The sequence below is a fragment of the Syngnathus scovelli genome, chromosome 6, assembly GCF_024217435.2.
Source record: "Syngnathus scovelli strain Florida chromosome 6, RoL_Ssco_1.2, whole genome shotgun sequence".
NCBI lineage: Eukaryota > Metazoa > Chordata > Actinopteri > Syngnathiformes > Syngnathidae > Syngnathus > Syngnathus scovelli.
In genome coordinates, this window is record NC_090852.1 from 18,269,080 (window position 1) to 18,294,947 (window position 25,868).

The following is a 25,868-nucleotide window of genomic DNA, read 5'->3' on the forward strand; positions in this document are numbered from 1 at the left end:
GCAGCCAAGGGCTCAGGCCTTCGAGCGTGGTGGCCCGCCCGAGAGGAGCTTTAGGCTGGGCACGGATGCTGAGCAAGGCTCTTCAGGCATTCATGTCACCCTCATTCGAAATCCTAATTTAAAATTCTAACTCTAATTTGAAAACCTAATTTGAATTTGGAAACCCACACAGTTAGGGTTTCAAATTAGGGTTTGAAGACCCACTAAGGTTTCTAAATGGGGTTGACAGCAACTAAGATTTTAAATGTTCCTGATCAACAGAGGGTGAGCTAACTTTGGCAAAGAAACTTTGTTTCTTTGACTACGCTGAGATTGCGTGTCCCCGAAGCGGGGCGGCACTCTGTGAAATGAGCTTACATTTCCATTACACGCCGGCCCAGGCCCGGACAAGAGCTCACTCTTGTTTCCATCAGCCCACAGGTGGACTCCGGGGGGCGACCGATGCTGCCCGCCGAGCCGTGAGGAAACATGGCCGATGCCCGCTGAGCAGGAAGTCACTTCACAAGAGTTTACTTGCAGGCTTTTATTTTCAAAGAACATGTGTGAGCGTAGAGATTAGCATTTTTCTGCTTTCTATATGTTAATTTTAATCATTTTTGGGGGGTATATTTGTGGGTGATATTTACATATTTTATAATTTATATTGTATGTAAAAAGGATTCCATTGTTGTTGTCATTTTGGGGTATTTTTGTTCACTTTGTATTCTAGTTTTTTTAATGTTGGATTTTTTTTTTACAATGTCTTTTATGTGTTTATAATACTTTTTATAATGTGAAATATTTGCGAAAATTTCAAGCACTTTTATCGAATGTACAGTATTCTTTTTGTAATGTCAAATGTGTGTGTGTGTGTAGGTGTGTGTGTGTTTTATGGCATCCATTTAAAGATTTAAGCATCACGGAGCCCGGGGGCGCAATGCAGTAATAATAAAAACAGGGATGACCACCATGGATCATTGTGATTGTGGCACTTTTCACCCGGGTGATGGTTTCTTCCGGACGAGTCCACATTAACAATTGGTGGTATTGACCACAGGGGGCGAGAATAAACCGCCTTTCCACTAATAACCTTTGTTTTGGCTCCTCAGGGCTCCCGTCTCCGGTGATTGAAAGCAGCCATGTTTTTTTTTTTCTCTCCTTTCGGCGCTCCGCCCTCACTAACTCGTTTTGTTGTGCGTACGTGCGTCCCGCCGGCCTAATTGTGCGCCGGATATTTACGGGAGGCCGTTGACGCTGAAGGGTGATGAAGCCGGCGCCATAACTGAAATATACGGCCGGCCGCAGAGCGACATGAAGATATACGGCTAGGGACTAAGGAGAGATTGCAGCGTTATTAAAACAAACACGTGGCGATGGCGGCGACCAATCGGCTTTGAGCAGCGTGACACAGTGGAAGATTGACAGGTGGGAACTGCTCCAAGATTTTTTTCACGCCTATAGGGCTTAAGTTTTTTATTTTTCATTTTAGAATATCAAATAAAACGCTGAAGGGGCTCAATGGGGCTACCCCAGCATGGCCGCTTTAGAGCGCCTCGTTGTCAACCACGATAACGCCCATCATACAGAGAAAGACAGAAAATCTAATTAAGGAGGAAAAAAAGAGCGCCTCCTTGTGGTGTGGCTGTATGCCAGCCACCAAAGGCTTGTAAATTATATTTGAGCACCGCGAGAGGAGTTTTTGAAGCCTCGTTTTATGTACTTGGCTTTTTTTTTTTTTTTTTTTTAAGAATTCAAATTTAGCAGACAGTCTGCTCTGTGGTGTGTCAAATTTACAAGCCGTATTTATTTTTACTTCACGGGGATTTTCGGTACAGCGTTAGTTAGCGGTAAACTTCTGTTTACACTCGCCGGAGCACTACAAAGTTTCCACGTGAAGGCGTCAATCATTAGCAGCAGCTGCGTAATAGACATGATTTTTATTTTTTGCACATTATGTGTTTTTTTTTTTTCACTTCATGTTGTGGCTGCGGTTCATCAAGGAGACAAGCTGTTAAATATTCATGAGGCGTGTTGTGTTTCTTAAAATAAGGCTCATTAGCGCTCCCGGCCTCTTTTCAAGTTTCCGCCTTTCTCGTGTCACTCTCCAAAGAGCAACACTACAGCTTGTTATGCGTCTTGGCACTCAAAGTGGGTTAAGACCATCGCCATGCATTCGCATGGACACCAAGGTCGAAATGGCGTTTTGATCCAATTCGGATCAAATAAACGAACGGAGGTGATTGGTTCGCGATGACTGACAAGAAGTGTCCTTTTAATAAATATAATTATAGAATTAAAAAAATAGAAAAGATGCTTACAAACAAAAACAACAAAATAGTGGAAATAAAATATGAGTAATTACCAAAATACAAAATAAAAATTCTCATTCATTCATACCAATTTTCAGTTCCTAACCCCCACAAACGAATTGAATGATTCGACATAACCGCCAACAGCAACATAAACATGATCAGCGCCCTTTATTATTATAATACGCTGAATAATCAAAGCACTCGGCGTACCTCTCGCATGATGTAACCTTTTTCATTGCTTACATTGCTCTCTTTTGAGAGGCATTCATTGAATCCAATGTTTACGAATGACCTCTTCCCTGACCGTGTCGATTAAGCAACACACGATCCTGGCCAAAGTACTCCAGATTTTGTATATCCACAAAAGGGGCTTTTGAACAGCCCAAAAATTGATTTTGCGGTAAGATGATGAGAGAACTGATGAGTCAATTACACTCGGGCATCTTATAGCACGCTCAATAGAGGACAGGGCATCAAAGTTGAGGGAGGGGGGGGGGGGGGTCACACTTTTAACGCTCCCAAAATTGACACTTTACAGATTTCACAAAAGTCGCTTCCAGGGGCACGCTTTGTTGCCAGGCAACCCCCGGAGCACCTTCAGTGTCCAATAGAACGGAATATACAACACGATTCATCTGCTTACTCAAGTCGAGAATCCCACGACTGTTCATTTATTGCAAATGTGGTGAGGCATTTACTAAAGCTAATATTCAAATATTTTAATAATATAACACAATTTATGTGACAATGGCGTTTAAAACAAACTCTACATTGACAATTCATCCATTTTTTGTAGCATGTAAAAAAATGCTCGCAAGAAAATCCCACGGGAAAAAAACAAAGCTGCGAAACATATGGAATTGCCGGATCGCACATTCCGTCCTTGATTTTTCCAGCACGGCAGATCAAAAACAACAAAGTAGGAGTTCTTATCAAAGCAGCCTGGTTTTATCTCATTAGCGCAGATGCAGTAGTGAAAGCTGCTGGGGGGTTTGCATGGAGGTGGGCAAGTAGCTGCTTCCAGTTCCAAAGGGAAATGAAACAGTTTTGCCCATATTTGCTTTGTTATTTAGCTGGAAGAGCTAAAATTAATGACTCGCACTCTATTCATTACCGTCGCCGTAAACACATTAGTCCGATGAATCGTCTCCGAGCACACCTGGCCTTATCTCCGTCGCAGAAGGAGCCGAGCGGGCAGGCGGGGGCTCTCATCCTGCCAACGTGCTGCAGGCGTATTAAAGGAAAAGGCGGCGCGGCGTTGATGGGATGCGCTACCTGCCGCCTCGTCGGGGCCCCCGGCTGCCTCCCAGGAAGCCGTAATGCATGAGATCTGTCAGTGTCAATTTCCCGCCTAATCTCGCCGAGGCCGCGTTTGCTCGCCAAGGCGCGGCGCGAAGCGGCGGGAATTTCACCGGCGATAAGCCAATCGGCAATCGGCGCACGTTTGTTGGCGACGTCCAGGTGGTGCGACAGCGCCGCACGGGGCAAGGTCGCGGCGAGCGGCTGCCTCTTGATCATTTCGAGATACTGCTCGGGTTGCACATCCGCTAGGTTTGAGCCAGTCGGTAGATAACGCTTCTTACGATGCAATGCAGCACGATCGAAAAGACAGCGTTCGCGTTTATCTCGGAATTAATGCATGCAAAAAAAGTCCTCCGAGGCATTGCGCAATGTGAAGGATGTAAATCGTTTCCATTACAATGCGGTAAAAGATAAAAAGCCACATCATTCCCGTACGATTCAATCGAGTCATTTCATACGATACGATTCAAACACGAATACCGCTCAATCCGGTTATGAAATGACAATCCAATGTGGAACAACTGACAGGATACGACCGAACACGATTGATTCCAGTCACGTTACGATATGATTCACAATCTGATGATGCAATAGCATGCAACTGACTCCAGTTATGGTGTGATATATTTTGAATCTATTACAATAGACTGTACGATATGACAAAATCCAAAACGATTGACTCCGGTTATGATACCATCACTCCAATCATGATGATCGTGCCAATTCCACTAACAATATGATCAAATGTAATACGATACGACTTACTTACGACACCAGGCGCCGTGACACCGTTCACTCCAATTACGATTAAGTACGATACAACTCGGTCCCCTGATATACGGTTCAATTAGCTCCGATTATGATTCAAACCCATATGATTCATTCATTCCAATCATGATATGATGTGATGTAATATCCTATGATACAATTGGACGATACGTCATGCTAACAGTCCACCACCATCGTCCTTTATAGCCCCATTCTGAGATGGAATAAATAAGAGCGTACGCATTTACGTCACGTCTTGAAATGAATGTGAGCGGAAGAAACTCCGAGAAGTCGTAAAAATGTTGTGATCTCCCGCCGTTGTCTTTAAGCGGCGAGCTAACGAGCGTAGCGCACGGTACGGCTCGAGACATCATGCCTCATTCAAGGTTGTCAGGGGAGGAATTATCATACTCCGCGGCAGCTATGACTTGAAGCCAGAGAACAGATGTTGAATTCAAAGAGCTCAGAAAAAAAGAGAGCAAAAAGACAAAAAAAAAAGAAAAAGAAATCTCAGCGGGCTCCTGGGAGATAAACCGCTAAAAAGGTAAAGAGGAGCATTCTGCACATTTCAGGGAATCTTTTATGATCCGTTGGGGAAGAAAATGGCAGAAAGCAAATCCAAAACAACAACAAGAAAAATAAATGTTTTCCCCGTATTTTTCTAAAAGCATTTTGTATTTTCTCTGAAAGCTTTACCTTTTCGCCTCTTGTGAAGAAAGGAAAATGTTTTCTCAAACGCTGACTCACTCAGCTAAAGTTGAAGACCGTTGTATGCAAAAACACTTCTGAAAAAAATGCTCATTGATGATTAAAATCGTGCCGCTTGTTGTAGTTGGATTCATTCAAGACGCTCTTTGATTATCACAAAGCATGTTATGTTAATTCTTGTCTTTAATATTTACAAAGATTCATGAAACGATGTGTCTTGGATGTTTACGATACCGTTTCATTGTTGACGAAACGGTCTTTGATGTTTTTGACGTTTACAAAATTTTCACTTTTGCTTAATTGTTCTTTCAAAGTGTTCATCTGCGAGCTCGACGGAAAAACTGCTAGCTTCTGTGTGTATTGGCTGCTTACACAATAAACTTGTAAATGTTCAGATTGGATTAAGTGGCGGGGAACTTGTTCCCAGCTGACTGCACACCGGCTGGAAATTAGCATCACAAAGAGCAGAAGCATTAGGACCGCACGCCTCCCGCTTCCGCTCACTTCCTGCGTAGTCTCGACTGAAGGCAATGCTACGCGACCTCCAAAATTGGCGGGATGTTCATTAGCATAAAAAGTCAGACATTTGCACTATTTGTATTGCCTGGCATGTGGCCGGCAGAATGGTGCACTAGCGGTTAGCATGTCTGCCTCTGATTTTCGGGGGTTCTTGCATCTCTGTGTGATGTTTTCTTCTGGCTTTTTTCTCGGATTCGAAAAACATGCAAGTTAGCTTCATTGAAGACTCTAAATTGGTACGACTTTTCTGACCGCAAATTCGAGAAAAAGAGCTTAGCAAAACTGACAACAGTGGTCCTTTAGGTCTATTTTTGATTCACTCATGATGATTGAATTCTTTCATCTTCATCAAAAAAAAAAACTTCAAAATCAGCTTTGATATTTCTAAAAGGCTCATTGATAATATTTAAATTGTCTTTCGACTCAAAACACTTGACAGTACATCAACTTCATTGGTGTCTTGAAAGTCTTTTTGTTGTTTTCAAAGAACTGACGCACACATGACCTGCCCTTGCCGCCGCCGAATCTTTATCTCCACACTTGAGTCGGTCGTCTCAACTTGGCGTTCCAACTTGTTGCGTTAGCCCGATAACATTGTTTAATCTGTGCGTGGATGCGTGTGCACGCCTCCGTGTCGATGCCGGATTAATCATCGTAATGTAACGTGCACGCCTATAGCGAGCAACGCTAATCCTCACGTATTAAATCAATTTTCCACGTGGGCTCAGGGAGCCTAGAGGAAGACGAGTCACCAAAGTGAATGGGGAAAAGACACGTCGAGCAGACGGCAGGGGCGGAAAACAACGACACCGCAAATTACAAATCTTGGATTCATCATATTGTCATCAAAAAAATATATGCACTGAAGCCTCATTAATTTTTCATCACGATGAGTTGAAGAGCTTGTAAAGAGGAACGCTTTTTCTTCGGGAAACAGAAAAAGGGGAAAGCAGATCTACCGCCAGTCACTGACCCAACCTGACCCACTTCTGGCTGATTTATGCTTCACCGGCCCTCAGCAGACAGCGTTTTGTTCTGCTGGGGTCATAAATCCCCAGCTCCTCAGCACCTATCAGCTGACCAGACAGAGACCCACCTCTCCCCTCCCGTCATCGCCCCCGCACCACCTCCGCTTCCTCTCAGGGATCACCTGAGCCACATCGCGGGCACTTCATCAGCTTGAGCAGACAACGGCGGCAAACGCAACCAAATAGGCGGACGGCTCGGGAGTTTAGCCGTTTGTAAACATTCCCCGGGGGAGGTTTTGTACTCACTTTCCACATAAAACAAACCAAGACGATGATAATAAAAACACGGCTAATTACGATAAATAATAGAAACCCTTGGGTGGGAAAACCTTTTTGGGTGAGGTATATTGAATTACATAACATTAAATTACACTGCGTTGCATCAGGTCGGTTCGCCAAAGATTTGATGGCTCTGACGTTAACATTTTTTGAGGTTCGTTTAAGATTTTAAATTGTTTTTGACGTGACAAAAAATGTGTATTTGGTTCTTCTAAGAGTAAATTGTTTCAGATTATTGAAAAGCTGAAGATGAGGATGACAAAGATGATCACCATCCTCCTTTGCACACCTTCACAAACAAACAAAGCATCCTGACCTGGATCGGACGGCTTGATGGAAAGGCTCATGGTCAGCTTAAACAACAGAACCTCCCCCAAGCTTCTGCTTGGCGCACGATGACGAGACGTGTCAGGCCAAGCTAATTAGACTTGCGGGTGACAGACAGAAGCGGGACACACCTCCATAATTCATGAGCGCCATTGATGTGGCATGCAGATGCCCACCTGAGGAAAGCGGAGGAGGAGTTGCGGTTTGGGAGAGCTGGGACGCGGGACGTTATCTCATCATCTCTGGCGTTTATTGATCGAGGCGATGTGGCGGCGGCTTCAAACGAGCGCCAGGTACAAAGCAGGCTTGCGAGGATTGCTGCCTAAACGGAAGCGACAGGCCGTCTAAAATGTTTGTTCATCAGTTAGCGGAATGAAAAACTCTCGTTTCGACGCTAATAAATGTGCTCTTGTGAACAACGTTATTGAGTTACTGAACCTCAAAGACACGAACGTTTTGGGGTAGTTTAAAAAGTCCAACGCTGAGATAATAAAAAGTGGAAGCTATGTTAACAAAAAAAAATTGTCAACTTCAGCGGAGACAAGATTGTCCTTGTTTTCAAAAAACTCGTACGTTAGGATCTGAAACGTCTTGGATGTTTGCAAAAAAACGTTAAGCTATGTTGACAAGTCGAAATAGCCTTTGATGTTTCAAAAGAAACCATAATACCTTTGTCGGAGACGAAATTGGATTTGCGGTTTTCAAAACAACACGACGTTAACGTTTATATCTTTGACTTTAAATTGTCTTTGAGGTTTTGTCATTGAATACCTGAGATTGTCTCCGATGTTTATCAAAACGCATATTTTACTGAAGGCTTTTTCAAATTGTCTTTAACCTCGAGTGTGTTAAGTTTACTAAACGTCCTTAATTATTTTTGAGGTTATATCGGAATTTAACCATGTGCTAGGTTGAAGAGATACTTGAGGAGCATTAGCGTCATTTATTTGATTGTGTGGGTGGAATGAGTCATAGGGACCTTTATGACCTCTACTAGCACAAATAATCAATGCTTGTCAAGAGACACTTCAACCAATTTTGCAAATATTTGTCTTATCTTTTATGTATACGGAAAGATAGCAGACACAGACAAGGTCTGCCCACAAGGTTGCAGTTTAAATGGAATACGAATAAAACTAAAGGAATGCATTTTAATTCAATTCAATGAACGACTCAATCATTATAATGTAAGTTTGTCAAATTGGTGGATAGCATTTTTTTTTTAAATACAAAACAATAATTACATTTGCATAAAAGTAAGAAATAAATGAAATACCTGAATTAAGATAACGCGTGTCTAGTTTTCCTGGATAACAAATGTACTTCATTACGGAGAGTTGGGAGAGCAAGTGTTTAAAAAAAAAAAACGGGAGGGGGCGCTGCTAAATTGACTTTCATGACCATTTGAGACAAACTTGAATATTAATCCGTTTTGCCATATATACAGACAATTTTGAAGCGAAATAAAGATACAATATGGACAAAAGTATTCGGACATGGCTCTCGGACTGCAAAAGCTGTCCATTGTGAACTCTGCCCTCAGGATCATTGTGTCCTGCTATTAAAATAAATAATGCCATCCTCCACTTGCTCGTCAGCATGATGCGTCATTTCTTTCCAGGATTATTTTGTTCTACAATCAAAGAGGCTTGATATAGTAGATGAGTTCGAATGTCATATATATTTTTAAATTGGGGCTGACATACATTTCTTCCCCGAAGAACAAGAAAATGAAAGGAAGCAAGGACGATCTCTTTCTCGTAGTAACAAGCTGGGGTTCTGAGAAGCTTGGTTCACCTCTGGTGACCCCTAGTGGGCCGGCAGGAAGTAATGAGCCACTGTTTGGCTTGGGAGGGATGGGGAAGGGGGGGAGTCTATGGGGGGGGGGGGATGCCGGCGGCAGAAACCCGAACATGACGCAATTCCTCCGTCGCTTTGTGAAGGAGGACGCCTGACCTTGTCGATGTGTGACTCTTTCGTTTGGTGTTTCATGTGATTACAACTCACAACTCCAGTCTGTGATTCAAGTGCAGAGAAAAGGACAGAGCGAGTTGGCAGCCCCAGAAATCCAAACAGTCGTGAATAAAAAATGTCTCAAAGAAAAAAAAATGTTGAGTTTAGAGTGACACGACTGCTTCTAAGCCAACTACAACAATTTTACATAAGAGTAACGCTCATTTTTGACGGACACATCACTTTTCAATATTTTGGAGGTGCTGCCACACAAAACAGAAAAAAGACAACCGGAAATATTCTAATGATAAAGTTTAGTGTGCATAAGTATTTTATACGTGTACTTCTAATTTTATGCGCTGTACTGCGGAAGTTCAACACATCGGTAAATTATCTTTGTAAAGGTCTTTGTTGAAAAAAAAAAAAGTCTGTATTAAAGAGTGAAGATGCATCATCTTGGAAAAAAGTGGTATCAAACATTCCTTGGAAAAATCTTCCATCGTTACAAATAAAGTCACCCTCTTAGTCAAAAGTAAAACCATCCATAAGAGTCAAAGTAAGCCAATCCATTATAGTGTGTAATTAAAACCATTTAAATAACTAAAGCCATCAATAATAATAAGGAAACCCATTAAAAGTCATCCATAGAATTAATAGTTAAGTGAATAGCCACAAGTCATGTATCAATGATTATCATCGTAATAATCCATAAAAAACTAAACATCCATTAATAGTACGAAAGCATCAATAGTGCAAAGTAAAGTCAGCCATAATAACAAAAGTCATGCTCACTTCGAACCTCACTCACCTCAACGTCAGCGCACGTTGATGTCCGCCGCCGGAATGAACGCCCGAGATTCCGATCGCACAGCACCGGTGACGGCGTCACAAGTCAACGGGCGGGCGGCGGTGCAGCCACGCAGGCTCCAGCGGCGCACGTCCGCACAGGCGTCGGCGCTTCCTTCTCCTCCCCTCTGCTCCTCTTCCACTCCTGCTGCCTTTTTTTTTTTTGGGATTTCTTTGAATTTTTATCTTCTCCCAGAGGTGCAATCGGTCCCGATTCGGAGCGCAGTCTGCCGCTGCTCTTGCGGAGCGGATGCTCGCGGCGGCGCGGAGCTGAGAGCTCGGGAGGGGCGGTGCGAAAGAGAAGCAGATTGGAGGGAGAAGTGGAGGGCTCGCTCCAGCTGTGTGCACCGAGTCTGGGCTGACCGACCGGGACACACCTGCCGAGAAGCACAAGCGCTTATTTACATAAATGATGATACACCTCGTAAGCAACGGTTGTGGAGATAGAAAACAGACCTTCGGTTGAAGAACTCCAAACAATCTGAGAAGCTGCTATGAATGCAAAAGTTTCTGGAAGGTCGAAACAATAATGCCACATAGCTCTAAGGCAAGGGGTCACCAAGTCCGATTCTCAAGGGCGCTAATCCGGATTGGCGCCCTTGAGGACCGGAGTTGGTGACCCCAGGTTACCAAAATGCAAGTGGCTCCTTATTTTTTATTTTTGTATTTGCCTGCTCACAGCCATAACACATAATAGTGATGATCTACATAACAATTAGTGGCTATTAATGCAGCACACCTTTAAAAAAAAAAAAAACATGATTCTCTTTAAGATTAGCATAGAGGAACACTGATTAACAGCGGCACAATGCGTTTGGTGTCAGCACATGGAAATTATCTCGCCTGTCTTGCGCATTAAAATGTTGAGTGCATTATTTAAAAGGCCAGCCGGTAATTATTCCCATTTGTTTTTTTTACTTTCAAATCATTTCACGCAGCCTTGACGAGCGACGACAGGCGCTAATGGAAAATTGTTCTGTTTACGCGTGTTCAACAATTGCTCACTGGAAGAATTTATATTTTCGGTTTTGAAATCAGAATGTTCAATCTGTGCAAAAGAAGCAAATGCAAAGCAGACAGTTGCCTTGCTAGGAGCTAGCATGCTGAGCTAACATAGTTTACCTCATCATTCCGTGCTTCTTGTCAAAAAAAATGGATTTGAATGCACCAGACCAGAATGTCCAAACCTAGAAATACATAAATATGAATCAGTTGGGAAAATACGACTTTTTATTTCCTGAAAAACACCATTTTTATCTCATCATATTTTGACTTTTCTCTTGAAAAATACAAGACTATTATCATAATATTTGCATTTTTTTCTGATAGAATAAAACTTTTTAGAATAAACATTCCTAATGTTTTGACATTTTTTTCCGAAGAAATATGACTTTATTATATTCGATTTTTTTTTAACTACACCAATAAATTCATGCAACCCTTACTGAATTCGAACCGTTGTCATTGTCAGTGAAATATTTCAAGATGCCGCGTCGTTGACTCTGTCCCAGCGGTAGTAAAAGAAAAAAAAAAAAGCAGTAAAACGTTATGGTTTGTGCGGAACGTGAGAAGGAAACAAAAAAAAGGAAAGAAGGCTTATTAAAGTCATAAAAACTTGTGTGGAAATCATCAAACATTGAAGCACAAGGCTGGACGGTTAACAGCAGCCTTTCGTGAAATATTCTTTTTTTTCTTCATCTTTTTCATCTGAAGCTTTTCAACAGGATAAACCGTTCAGTTGGATGGGAAGGGGGGGGGCTAACAGATGAGTCATGCAATTAGGAGTCAAATATAAAAATAAATCTTTTGTTTATGTCATAAAAGTATGTGCTAATGTAGCAAAGGTAGCACCGCTGTGGCAAAACCGCGGTCAGAGAATTGGACAATTAGCGGCGTGACGCATCTAAATGAGTCAGACCTCTCGGTTGAATCCCGGCCAAGCCCCGAACAGCCAAAAATAGCTCTTCGGCGCAAGAGTCAAAACTTGCCCAATATTTTCTCACATTGCTTTTCACTTGGATGTGACAGATGGGATGCTGTCACTGTCACAGTCCCCGATTCGGTTCCACTTGCGGTTTTCAGTAATTGTTGCAAAAGTCATCCACCCCGTAGTATGCTGCTGTGCATCTAAAAACAAAAAAATAAGGATATTTTCGTCCATTTATTTCCACTTGGCTAGCGCAATGTTGGAAAAAAAAACGACCATGATAAACGGCTACTGTCAGGGTTAGATTGGAATGGTTAGGAAAGTAACTAGATGTAGTCAACATATCAATGCGAAGGGATTTGGACAACAACGGTGACATTTTACTAATTGCGGCCTTCACCGTGCACTGAATGCATTATTACACTTGTTCATTAGAAACAAATGTACTCTGACGGACGAGCAAACAGCCACGCTTCTAATTCGTGAAGCTAATTAGCGTAACAAGGGTCGTCCTAATGAAGCAAATCACTTTTATTGTCTGCTTCCCGATGCTAAACCGTCAATCATATTTGGGTTTTGTTTGGGGGTTTTTGTACTGAAAATCTGGCATTAGTAATTGATTGTTTTTGCTCAAGCTATAAAAGTAGCATTAGTAATTTATTCTTTTTGCTCAAGGTAAAAAAGTAGCTTTATTTTACTGCTAATATGAGTCACTTACCTTGACAAAAGTGTGCCTTGAGGGCTAACAGAGAGAAACAATATTTCACGTTCGGATCATAACATTAACGTTTTGGTTAAAAAGCTAAAAAGCAGACAAATGGTGTATCTGTTGATTTTTGTCAAATTTAATGAGTAGTATGCAAATGACCACATAGTTTACGTAGGTCTATTTGAAGTTATCAACCAAGAATTAACCTCTGTAATTTAGCTAGCTGGCGTCATATTATTAGCATAACATTAGCATTTTGATTAAGACAAAAAATTTGGAATGTTGTACGTGTTTGGCAATTGAGGGCATTTAGTGATTAAGAGCTATGTGAATAAATTTGCCTTGACTGACTTGACGTGAAGTTCCGAAAAAAAAAATCAACCCAGTGACGGCTAATAACATTCTTGTTTGGCGAGATTTTTCAGTCTGTGCCTTAGCTTAATACCTAGTTTTGTAAACAGTGGTATATTTTATTTGAAGTATCTTATTATTCTAATCTCTGTTGTTTGTTGTCACTTCAACGACTTTAGCGTGTTGAGACGGCAGAACGACAATCATCAGAATCGCCTCCGTCCCTTTTTCTGATGATAAATGTTTACGGCACTACATTAAGAGCAAATTACCTCTCCTTCTCGAGGCCGTGTCATCGTTCATCCACGGGGGCCGCTGTCGTAAATTTGTTTGGTGGTGCTCGGGCGGGAGGAATTAGGGGGCATCTATCTTGTGGACGTGCGCTTGAAATGACAACTTGGCCTCCTGTAGGACACAGGTTGCATTGTCGAGTGACAGATTGGAGTGTCTTGTCGTTATGGTGCTTGGTGGTGAAGGAGGGGCCCACCATGACCGTGCTGTGTCTTCTCGTATGTAAGCACAGATGACAGGCTGGTGCGGCGAGAACTCAAAGTGAGTCCTTAGCGTTTTCCCTGAGCAAAGATTTACAGTAGGCTTCAAACAAAATATATACCAATCCCCAGTGAGTCTAATATTTGTCTTTTATTTACTGGGGGCTTTTTCTGGAGCATCTAGGATAGGGCCCTAAGACAAATTAAAGCCCAACGATCTCATGATGTCATGTTGACAAAACGATGAAGGTCACAAATTGATTTAAGTAACCTAAGATCTGTCACAGTTTGTTTTCTTGTTTTACTGTTGCCATGGTTTCTGTTGCCGTGGCCCCGCCCTCACAATAATTGCCGTCACCTGCCTCTCGTTACCTGTCTTGTATTTAAATCCTGTCTGCGTGTCACTTCCCTTTTGGATTGTTCTCGTCTCATGTCTTCTTGTTTCTTGTCTCCAGTCTGTTCTGTTCTTCACGTTCTTAGTCGAGCAACTATAGTTTGTCTTTTGAGTTTGTTCAATTAACCCTGGTCCAAGCTGTATTTGGTTGACCAGCTTCATTCACTTTACGAATTGGCGTTTAGAAATTACCACTTCACATTAGTCATATATAACATTAACATTTTGAACAGACAAAGGTGTGCCTGTTGATTTTTGTTGCTTTATAAGTAGGTCGAATCTATAGAAAGTTACCAACCACAAACTAGCGTTATTAGCTTAGCAAGCTAACAGACGATTTGTTTGCTTGTTTGTTCGTTTGTTCGTTTCACTTAATGAACAGTATCTAGGCTTCACAATAGTAGCATAACATGATTTGCTCAGTCTCAACAACATATTTCATATTATGGCCGTTTTATACAAACTAGCGTCATTAGCTTAGCAGGCTAACAGACGATTTGTTTGCTTGTTTGTTCGTTTGTTTGTTTCACTTAATGAACAGTATCTAGGCTTCACAATAGTAGCATAACATGATTTTCTCAGTCTCAACTACATATTTCATATTATGGCCGTTTTATACTCGGTATTTGTGTTAGTTAGTTGTGCTAATGCTTTGTGCTAATGCAGTCCAGTCACGGAACTTGGGCCCGTCCGTCACTTGTGGTAATTAACATTTTGCAAACTCACCTCACGCAGAGCGACAATGTTCAACAGGAGAGATTAGCATCTTTAATGACGTTTGGCCAAAGATCACTCGCCACTCGACGGAACGTCCTTTGCCGCTAATCCCGCTAAAGCTCCTCTCTGGTGGGTTGCTGCTGTGGGACTGCCGCAACAGATTTCGAAAGGGCAGCGCCAAATTCATCCAAAATTAAAAGGTTGTGAAAAGTTCGTTATTTCTGTTTTTGATTCTAAACTATTTGTTTTCATACATTCAGGAGTTATTGCTATTTATGACCCCAATTTGAATCAGCACCGACAGAATGCTGTTTCTTAATATTTACGTTTTCTTATTTAGCTATATGAAATGTTCAAGTGTAGCTAATGAATTGTCTATTTAGAATAAATCTTAAATTTCTCATACGGGATGAATAAATAAAGAATGAACGAACGTTGCGAATGACTCAACTGACCGTCCTCTACTAATCCCGCTCGCTAAACCTCCCTCTGGTGAATCGCTGCTTCAGGACAGCCACTTTCAAAGAAGAAGGATGAAACTGGGAGGAATTAACAATGGCTTAACCTTTTCATCCACACGAGCGTCCATCGGGAAGGAGGGAGCGACGTTTGAGATGCCGCCGCCAATTAGCCGCTATCGTTCGGCAAAGAAAAGATGAGCCGAACATGTCTGCCCTTCCATTGTTGAGGCTTCATTTTCACCGCGTTGTCAACTACCTAGCTGTCCTTTCTCAAGATAACGCTGAGGTTTTAATGAGGCGTACCAAAAGTACCCCCCACAAAAAAAAAAAAATCACTTTTTAATTACCGCTAGAGCCCATTTCCTCTTGTGTAGTCCAATAATGAGGCCGTCCAGGAAATCAATTGAGTGCCCTGTGTAACAAGAGGGAGTAGCCACTTTATTCCCTCACGCTGAAAAATGACCTCCGATCTCAAACGTTAGCATTTTTTTTTCATTTTTTTATCAAAAGGCTTAACGAACGCGTTTACAATGGTGTCGCTTCCGAGGGGGTTCGTTATTTGAGAATTGGATCGACAATACTAATTACATTCTATTTTAATATGAACGTGTTTGTATGCTATATGCTAACATGATATTTGACCGCGGTGGGAACTCTTGTACGGTTTTCACGAGGTTTTTGCTTAAATTGTAAAGTATACAAGTATAGGTTTATAAATATATAAGACTCTGAAGTTGTTTTGATTAAAATCTATTAAAATTTAAATCTGTTCAGACTAAATACTGACACGTTATTAGATGTTATTGATTTTTGGCATGGACTACAGCGAGTCTATTTTGGTAACTGACCAGGAAGTTGACTGTGTTCACTCCCACATCGGCGGAAATGCCCCTTTTTGCCTTCGTCCACTTACGAAATTAACAACCCCCAGCCATGTGCTCAGTTAGACTGCACTTTGTCCTTGACTGCACTTTGCACTAGACTTGAAAATAAGGCCCTTCATTTCTATTTCATTTCACATCAGCACTTTGTCACTTTTATTTGTTTTTAAATATTCAGCCGTTATTTCATTTATTCCCTGCTCTTCAGCGAGCAATTTTTTTTTGTAAATATAGCCTCATGGTCAGACGAAGGTTGCTTTAAAAGGATAATAATGCATTATTAAAGCAACCTTTTGGAGTATGTAATTCATCCCCTTTTTAAACCTCAAATGTTTTTGCCTTTGGATAAATACAATTTGCCTTCATTTCTTATTAAAATAAAAATAGAAGTGTGCTTGTGATCCCAAAATAATCCCCCCACATGTGTCTTTGTTTGCCCTGCGTCGTAAACAATGCGGCCCAGGGGATGCGTCTCGTATTTTATGCATTCGCACGACGACTATGACGACAAGGCTGCTGTTGTTGTTGCTGCTGCTGTGGTTCCTTTCCGCCAACCCTTACACAATGAGACCTCGGGAATGATGGCAATAAGTCCGACAATGTACCCCTGTGGCAAAAATCCGCAATAATAAGACGGCATAGGACGGACACAATAAGCAGGATGAACGCGATGTAACAATCATCGGCTCATTTGACAAGTATACACAGTGACAACTCATGCTGAGTGATAGTAATGTACTTGGCCTACATACATTTGATCATTTAAGCTCTTCAGATAAAACGATCCGACTCAGGGGTGTTGGACCCGAATATGGATTATGGCGTTATCCTAGAAATGATGGCAGTTTACGTCAACATAATATTCAAATTCTAAATTGTACGTTAACTTTGGCCCAAATGAATTACCCTTTGTAAAATTACGATATGCCAACTATCGCAAGACTGAAGAAATAAAAAGCACGTGGAACGCAATGAGCTCCAGTGAGGTGGAAATAAAAAGACAAGCTTAGTGTGAGTCACCTCAGTCAAGTGCGTGAAAAAGAAAAGCAATACAAGAGCGCTGTCAGAAAGGATGAATCGACGAGAGAAAGCAGCCTTGAAATGGGATATAAATCAATAGTCAAATGTCATTTGACGCCATGCTGAGCCTTTGGAAGTCTCATCGGATTTTCCCCTCTCACCAGCGGGGCCAAACGTTTATTGAATGCCAGTCGACAAGACTAAAGCATATTCAATGGCGTGTCATCACCGCATCGATTTTTAGAGCCGCGATGCGGAATAGGCGTGCGTTCGGATCCGCGTTAAAGTTCACCGCTTGAGATTGGTCGCATCAATCTTTCACCGACTCAAATGAGCAATTTTAAACCGCAAGGGGACCTGGAAGCGGCACTGAACGTGCGCCGCTAGCTGCTATCTGTTTTTTGTCGTTTATAGCGTTAAGCTAATGCTGCAACAAACAGCCGTTCAGCTGTAATTTAAGAAATATCAGCGTTTAAATACTTCAATTAAAGTTAGTTGATTGATATAATTTGATTGAGAAACCTTATTGGTGTGAAATTAGCTTTTTACGACCGATAAAAGGATAAAACAAACTCAAGTACTTGGACAAATATCAACACCCCTAAATTTAAATGTTTGGGAGACGACCCACTAGTAGTGCATCGCAGCAGTTAACGACGTAATAATTCACCATGTGAATAATGTTTTCCCCAACCCTTAATATACATATAGAGAAGACATCGTTCCACTCAGCTAATGGCCGTCATCATTCCGCCATTACTTCCCGGCGCCAGACGCTAGCGAAGCTCATGAATATGTACGACACGACTCGGCATGTCGTTAGTCAGAAGAAAATGATGTTGTCAGACACGACGCCGACAACAACAACCACGATGATGGCGGCGGTGATAACGAGGGCGGCGTAATTAAGACGACAATAGCCCAAGGCCGCGTTGACGACCCTCATTGACGTCGGTTGAGCACAAGTCGACACTTTCCAGCACGCACGTCTACAATTTAAGCTAATTCATCTTCCAAATGCTGTAGCGAAACATATTTTATTGAATAATATCATTATTGTCTTTTTTTTTTTTTGTATTTTTTAATGTTCTTCCATGCTAAGGCGGTTACAGTTTGATGTGGGAAAATGTCAGAATGCAGAAATTACAATACGGGTGATTTTATTTTTTCTAATCTGTCTGCGGGGAAAAAAAAAAAAAAACTGTCGTCTGTGTAAACATAGTTTATGTAGCGTTTAAATCTGCAGATCAGAAATACAACAAAGCAGATGTCAGGAGTGATGGATGAGCCTCGTGGAGGGATGATGACAAGCAGGAGGGGTTGCCAGGTTTGTTACTGCGACAACCTCCAAGTGACCGTCGTAAGAAAAATAAAAAAGACAAAACCACCAAAAAGTCTGCATGGGAGGAGAAAAGTTGGTTTTCTCAGTTGTCTTCCTCTGCGCAAAAGTGCAAAAAAGTGCTAATTAACCTCAGAGGAAGTCATTAAAAAGTCGGTGAGGGGGCGAGAGGCATCGCAATGAAAATCATTGTTGGCATTTTTGGCTGCGTTGTTTTCGCAAACTGACATACGACGACATCACCGACGCTATTTTGACATGAAGGCTAAAAATAAACACCAAATATCCTTTGTTATAGTAAGTTACTTCATTTTCCCTTCTCTCCATGAATATAAAATATATTAGTAAATAAATTCCTTTGTTATGTTGCTCTGTCTGTTTTATTTTACCCAAACTACGAAAGGCACACAATCTCCCTTCGACACCTCAACTCACTGATTTCAGAGACAGAACGATAAATGTACTCAATCACGGCGTCAGCGCAAACATGTAAACTTGTGTCCAAATCTATTTGTATTAAGCGGAGTGTTGTTGTTGTGTTTCGGCTTTCTGACAAGATAAATGCTGACATTCTTGACAGGCTGAATGCAGAATGATTCTCACGAAGATGCATCGGCCCTGAGAACTAGCTGTGGACTTTATGAGAGGCTCTCGAGAACTAGGGATCAGTGTGCTAATGTGCTTGTGTTAGCATTTCGCGAGCTATTAGCGAGAATTTTCTTGTCGATTAGGTGGTGTCGTCCATCTGATCGTTTTGAAACTTAGATTGCACTCAGCAGTTGTTATTTCTATTCATTGCTTTGTTGAGTACCGTATTTTCCACACTATAAGGCGCACCGGATTATAAGGCGCACCTTCAATGAATGGCCCATTTCAAAACTTTGTCCATATATAAGGCGCACCGGATTATAAGGCGCACTTTCAATGAATGGCCCATTTTAAAACTTTGTCCATATATAAGATATATACATATATGGACTTTGGACACCCCTGCTGTAGTGGCTCAATATTGGTCCATATATAAGGCGCACTGGATTATAAGGCACACTGTCGGCTTTTGAGAAAATTGGAGGTTTTTAGGTGCCCCTTATAGTGTGGAAAATACGGTAGATTGGGTTATCTAGTGGCTATTCTAATTCGCTAGCTAGTGTTTGTAGTTAGTTAGCTAGCTAGCTAGTTAGTTTATTAAGTCACACGGGGTAGCAACTTATTAAAACCACTAGATAGATTTGCTTTTTTTTTTTTTTTTTTTTTTTTTATATCTTGCCTTGGCATTACCAGCACCTCTGCGACTGGTATGTCATTTTTTTCAGAATGATGATTTGGCCTTGGTGGAGCTATGCACTCTGTTGATGTTTTGATAGCGTGTATGTTTGGTTCCACTTATTTCTGCTTTCACAGTGGAGTACAAATGAGTCAGGGGATTGACAAGCTGTTAGGGAAGCAGCTTCCATGTTCAAGCGGGAGGCAGCAAAACATCTCGAGGTGGTCGCAGGAAGAAGCTTGCCGGGGGACATCCCGATAAGTCGTTCGCTGCATGTCAGTAAACATCAGCAGAATGCAGGTCAGCGCAGATGGGCGGCTGTACGCCACGGGCGCAACAGCGTGTAACGCTTAGCGTTTGGCTGAACGAGCAATATAAAAGGTCGGGGGAGTCGGCGCTGGTGGGCTCGCGTGGTTTAAGCGGCTAGGCTGATGTGTCAAAAGAGAAGCCCTGCAGCCGGGTGGGTCGCTGTCAGAACCTCGTAGACGTGCATACATAATAAAACGCGATGCTTGCTAGAAGTAGGGAGGCTCTTATGCAAATTTTCATGTGTCAGCTAGGGGGAGGAAGCGGTAAACACATCACAAGCCAAGGTGTGAGGATTTGAAAAGATGCACATTTTCATGGATTCTATTGATTTGCTGTCCTGACATCAAACTAATGGATGATGAAATAAAACCCAAAAAAATTGTGAACGAATGACTTCTTGTTCCTGCTGTAATAATTGACATGTAGGCTGGGTAATATTTGCTTTAGCTATGATTGAAATGAGCCACCAATGTTTGAGGAACGCAGAAGATGACAAGCCAATTAATGGTGCTGTGCATTATGAATGAGCTGCAGACTGAGCCATGTTTGCTTAGTGAACGAGTTCAACGAATTGAGTTTGACCAACCAATCAATGGCGCTGTGCTGACTGACAATTAGATTACTTTATTAGTTCCAGAAGGGAAATTCAGTTTACATACACCAAAATTTGCAGTCCACAACAACTTAGACTAGGTTGCACCGGGTCTAAAGTCTATTTCACCAAATCTGCTTCCACTTTACTTCCAAAAGCTTTTCCCCAGTGGTGAGTCTAGCTCCAACTATTGCTCCATCCATCCGGTGTAAATGTGGCTGGCTCCTCCACCCGCTGAGGAATCATCATCTGCATCAGCAGCCAAACGCTGAAAGGTCACAAGGACCAAGCTGGCGCCTCCCGCCGCAACGCCACTGAAGAGAGTGGATGAAAGGATTCTATTGAAGCATCTATTGAACTGAGTGAGGGCTGCTTTTTTTTTAATCAGCAGTTCTTTTGGTCCATTTGATTGTTCTGTAAACGGCGGTTACAAAGCCAGATTGCTTTTTAAAGTGGAGCCACTTTGTCGTCGATCTGGATGGCGTCATCAAAGTTGCGAGAGTGTGAAATAAAAGTCAGTCTCGATCAAAGTCTTCACTATTGAGCATGAAACATGACCAAAAAAAGGAGAAATATGAGGATTTGCATAGCTTAGCCGTTCAAAAGGAACGGTGAATCAAACACGTTAACCAAGAAATGGCGGACTAACAATGTCTGTCTTTTGGAAGACCAACAAGTCTTAATCTCCAATTTACTTCACTATTGAGCCTTAAACATGGCAAAAAAAAAGAAGAAATATGAGAATTTGTATAGCTTAGCCATTCAAAATGAACAGTGAATCAAACACGCTAACTATCAAATGGCTAAACGTGCTAACCAACTAACTCATCTACGAACGGACTAACAATATCTGTCTTTTGGAAGACCAACAAGTCTTAATCTCCAATTTATTTCACTATTGAGCACGAAATATGACCAAAAAAAAAAAAGAAATATGACAAATTGTATATCTTAGCCATTCAAAATGAACGGTGAATCAAACACGTTCATAACCACCGAATGGCTAAACGTGCTAACCAACTAACTCACCTACGAACGGATTAAAAATTTCTGTCTTTTGGAAGACCAACAAGTCTTAATCTCCAATTTACTTCACTATTGAGCATGAAACATGACAAAAAAATAAATAAATATGAGTATTTGTATATCTTAGCCATTCAAAATGAACGGTGAATCAAACACGCTAACCAACAAATGGCTAAACGTGCTAACTAACTAACTCCCCTACGAACAGATTAACAATATCCGTTTTTTGGAAGACCAACAGAATTAAACTCCAATTTATTTCACAGAGTCGCCGCAGGCGCTGTAACTTGTGATCGCCGTTTAACACGCGGGCCCTCGTCGCGTTATCCCGGCTTAACGTTTCCGAGGGTGCTCATCGTGAAAAGGAATAATGGCCTGGCGTCGCCAAAGCCAGCGCGGTCACGCTGCGTTTAAGAGCGATAATAAAGCGTTCCGAGAGGAGCCACTTCAAACTCCAGCGCTCAGCAGAGAACCCCCCCGCCACCACCACCATCTTGACCCCGTCCACCTCCTTCCGACGTAATCAGTTTAATTCAAATGTCAGACGGGCGGGGGCTTTTTCCGATGCTTTGCTGGACCGAATCGGGGGCATCGGTCCGCCTGTAAAAGGTAATCAAGGCAGCGCTGTAATTATATCCTTCAGAGGACCTTTTTTTTTTTGTAGAAGAGCTCGCAGGCACTTATTGGAAATTTGCATTTGTAATGACTCTCTTTCCCCACTGCGCTTGCTCAGTTGTGATTCGCAATAAACAAAACAAGTGTGCCATGCCAGAGCGCCTGCAGCTGGAAATCAATAGGGAATTGTTTCTTTTTAATCATCTGATACTTGGATCGGGGGGTGGGGAAGGCAAACGAAAGCGCTCGCTGTTTTGACGCTTTGTTCGTCAGCAAAGTTGTTGGGAAAAAAAATATCGACCCGTGGCGTTCTTCCAATCTTCGATATCGAGGTTTGCGCGTTCAAGTTTCTTTCCTTGAATTTCAGCTTTAACGGGAAGGTATGTTGAATCTCTGACCAAAATCGCAGGATAACATTTATAATAATCATTTTCGCAAGCTAGCAATACTAAGCTAGCGTTAGCATGATAAGCCGACATTGCTGTATTGTACTTTGGCAGTAGAGTGTTACTAAAACACTAAATTTAGCAGTTTCAAGTTTATTTTCCAGAGGGCGGCCATTTTGTTTTGCTGAAAATGACATCACAGTGCTAACAACCGCTTCACCTGTTTTCTGGGTGTGCTCTCATGATGTTTGTAAGCAAATATAAAAAACAAATCTACATTTTTACAACTTCATTTTTTATGACCGTCCTTTCAAAATGAAAAGCAACAGTGAAATAAACTGTTAAATCAGCTGCTTAAGGGCCACAGATCCATTTGAAAGCTCCCGAGAGTCAATTTAGTCTGGTTGCCTCTGGCGAGGTCATCGGTTGCCGCTGTTATTTCCTTCCACGTTGAGAATTCTTCAGGTTGCCCATAATAACACACGTCGCTCCCTTCAACCCATATGAATCACACCTTGTACGAATCCCATCCTGTGGCATATTTAAAGTGTTACTTCAGCTATAATGAAATATTCAAATGGGTGAAGAGTGTGAGCGGGCGGGCGGGGAGGGTAATGATGACATAGGAGCCCAGCGGGACTAAATTGGATTCTTGGGAAATGAACGGGGAGTCTGGCGTGACGGATGAGGTCGGAAAGTGGGTCAGAAGCGCAGGTCGCTCGGCTGCGCAAGTGGGCCGGGACTCCAAGACGAAGGCTTTTGTGTGCCGTAACAAATGACCCGGACGCCGCGGACCCGATGACTTTTACTCTTTGCTTTTAACACTCAATTAAATCTCCGGTCGGCTATGTGATTACCTTTCCCCATTGAAATGAATGGAAATATCGACTATATCTACATACAGATATCAAAAATACATAATTTTTAAAGTAAAAGACATCATACCTAAAATAATGAAACCATATTAATATACAAAAACAAGTCCTCCTTATTAACACAATGATGCTGCAGACTTCTTGAGCATCACCGAAGAAAACAGCCTTGGAAGACCTTGAGGAGTGGCGGCAACCGAGTGGGGATGCGTGGGAATATTATCCGGCGGGGGTCAGAAGTCGAGCGGCTCGGCATGTGAATATTCATCACTTTCACCCTTAAACTGTGCCATGATTAATTGAGCCTGCGGTGTGATTCAAATATGAATGAGCTGCTTTCAAAGCCTAAACTCTCAGGGACTCCTCAGACCGTCCCACGCGCTCATTTTTCATGCCTGCCGCGTCTCCTCGCTTGCTGCTTTATCTTGGTATACTTTTATGCAGGTACTAAGTGTGTGTGTGTGTGTATTTGTACAAGTGTGTGCATTATGAACACACCACATATACAGTTGTGTGTTCATTAAAACATAATTATATTTTGGCGGACGGACAGATAATAAATAACATATACAAAAAGAGAGAAAAACTTTCTGTGGAGAAGTTCACCCTCAACGAACATCAGCCTAAAATCATGCAACAGTTCAGATAAAAACATTTCATCGTTTTTTTTTTTTTCTATTTTCCCGCAGCCCTAATACTCCTCGGAGAAGTCGATTGGCATCCCCGAACAGATTGTTATTTGAATTTTATCTGTGTTCTGTTTGTAGCAGCCCGTCTAAGCGACTTCCCCTTGATACACACACGCACACACAAACAGTGTCCGCTCCAATTCCTGCCGACAACACACTGCGGCGTGTGTGTGTGTGTGTGTGTGTGTGTGTGTGTGTGTGTTGGTTTGATGGAGGGTCCACTCCAGGAGGGAAGCCGAGGGAAATGCATCACTCTAAATAAGAGTGCTTAGAGTTGGCAGCGAGGCTGGCAGGGCCCTCGTGAGGACTGTGGGCGGACAAATGCATCGCACAACCATACACACAGACACGCACGCACACGCCGCAACCTTTAGCCGGGATAAAGAGGATAATAACTCCGAGGCCCGGCGCTGGATGTGGGCCCAGCAGGTGGTCTTCATCCTCAGAGCGGGTTGTGGGTGTTTTCCTCCATCATGGAGGAGTCCGTGAAGAAGTGAAGAATCCGTCCCATTCACAATAGTGAGTTTGTACTTTTGTGTGGTGAGGCGTTGTAATTACGTGACAGCATTAATTGATTTATTAATAAGCGGATTGCGTCATCTTCTGTATAAAAATCTCCATGTTGTGATTAGGGAGTAGGGCATGAAAGAATAATTCCGAACACAGCTGCAGTGCCTGTGCAGTGGAGCGAAGAAGACGCTCGTCGTACTCCGTAACAAAGTCATCACAAACGCTCCGATGAATGAAATGAAAATAGAGCCCGAGGAGTATACAAATCTTTCAAAAAAAAATCCGTTACAGACCCCACAAACAAAATCAGGCCTTGTTACGTCATCTATTTTTGCTTTATTCTAATTATATACAATACAAAACAGGGGTGTGTAGACTTTTTATACCAACCGTAAAATGCGAGCTGCCTATTCTTGCTGCTTTTAGATATTTTTTTTAGTTTCCATAAGGTGTTTCAACCTTCATAAATACTCCCAAAGAATCTGTCCATCCATTTTGTCCTCCCCTTATCCTGTCTGTCCATCCATTGTCTTCCACTTATCTGACAAAACGTCCAAAGTTGCTTTTTGTAGCGCCTATCACGATCTGGAACATCCATCCGTCTGTTTTCGAGCCATCCATCGATTTTTTGACCTCTTTCTGCCACCCCCAAGCATCCATCTTTGCATTTATCCTACTCACAATCATCTGTCCATCCAGGATGTTTCAGGATCTACTTCCACTCGTCCTTCTGGATATCAATCGTGTCAGAAAAAGAAAAATGTCAGAAGGTTAGCACCGCCATTAAGAGTTAGGTGCATGTGGCAGGGGAGGTCCCCCCTCTCCCTCCGAGTCCTGCGTGGAGGGAAACGATGACCTTTTTTTTTCCCCAGGCGTTCCGGTACTTCATCACTGTCGGACCAGGAAACGTTTTCACGCCAAGCCAAGGGCCAAAGATAAAGTGGACGGCTCTATCCCGGGATCGGCCCTACCTGCTGACTCGGGCGACCTATCCCATTAAGTGCTGGGTCAGCGGATAGGAGGGCATTTACCTTTGTTGCCACGCCGTCCTCGTTTGCCAGTCAGCACCTTTTCTCCCGTTACACAACTTCTCTTTGTATCCACCTGACTGACTTTGTCAATCTCGTTGCAAACAAAAATCTGGCCCGATAGATTTTGAATGACAACTCATATCTAAAATTAAGAATGGAAGATCCATCTGGAGAAGATCACCAACCCCTTCCCCAGTGAATCGCGATAGTACTGTTGATTGAATGGTATCACGTATCCGCTTTTGAATCCTATCCATTCTAAA

General features: G+C 42.2%; 1 protein-coding gene and 1 long non-coding RNA gene across 6 annotated transcripts in view; one reads left to right on the forward strand and one right to left on the reverse strand.

Moving 5' to 3' along the window:
• The window catches only part of LOC125970426 (alpha-1,3-mannosyl-glycoprotein 4-beta-N-acetylglucosaminyltransferase C), a 41,524-nt gene extending 31,195 nt beyond the window's left edge, over window positions 1-10,329 (reverse strand). For 2 of the 5 annotated variants that reach the window (XM_049722720.2, XM_049722721.2), the window contains exons 1-2: window positions 9,984-10,326; window positions 7,399-7,544 (exon numbers count right to left, since the gene is read on the reverse strand). The gene's annotated coding sequence lies outside the window, so the exon portion shown is untranslated. Of the gene's footprint in view, window positions 1-7,398; window positions 7,545-9,983 lie in introns of all 5 variants that reach the window. The other 3 variants (XM_049722718.2, XM_049722719.2, XM_049722723.2) reach the window with 2 other exon arrangements.
• LOC125970439 (uncharacterized) lies at window positions 1,066-25,868 on the forward strand. The gene is made up of 3 exons (XR_007482098.2): window positions 1,066-1,404; window positions 25,274-25,344; window positions 25,447-25,868. It is a non-coding gene; the product is annotated as an uncharacterized lncRNA (long non-coding RNA).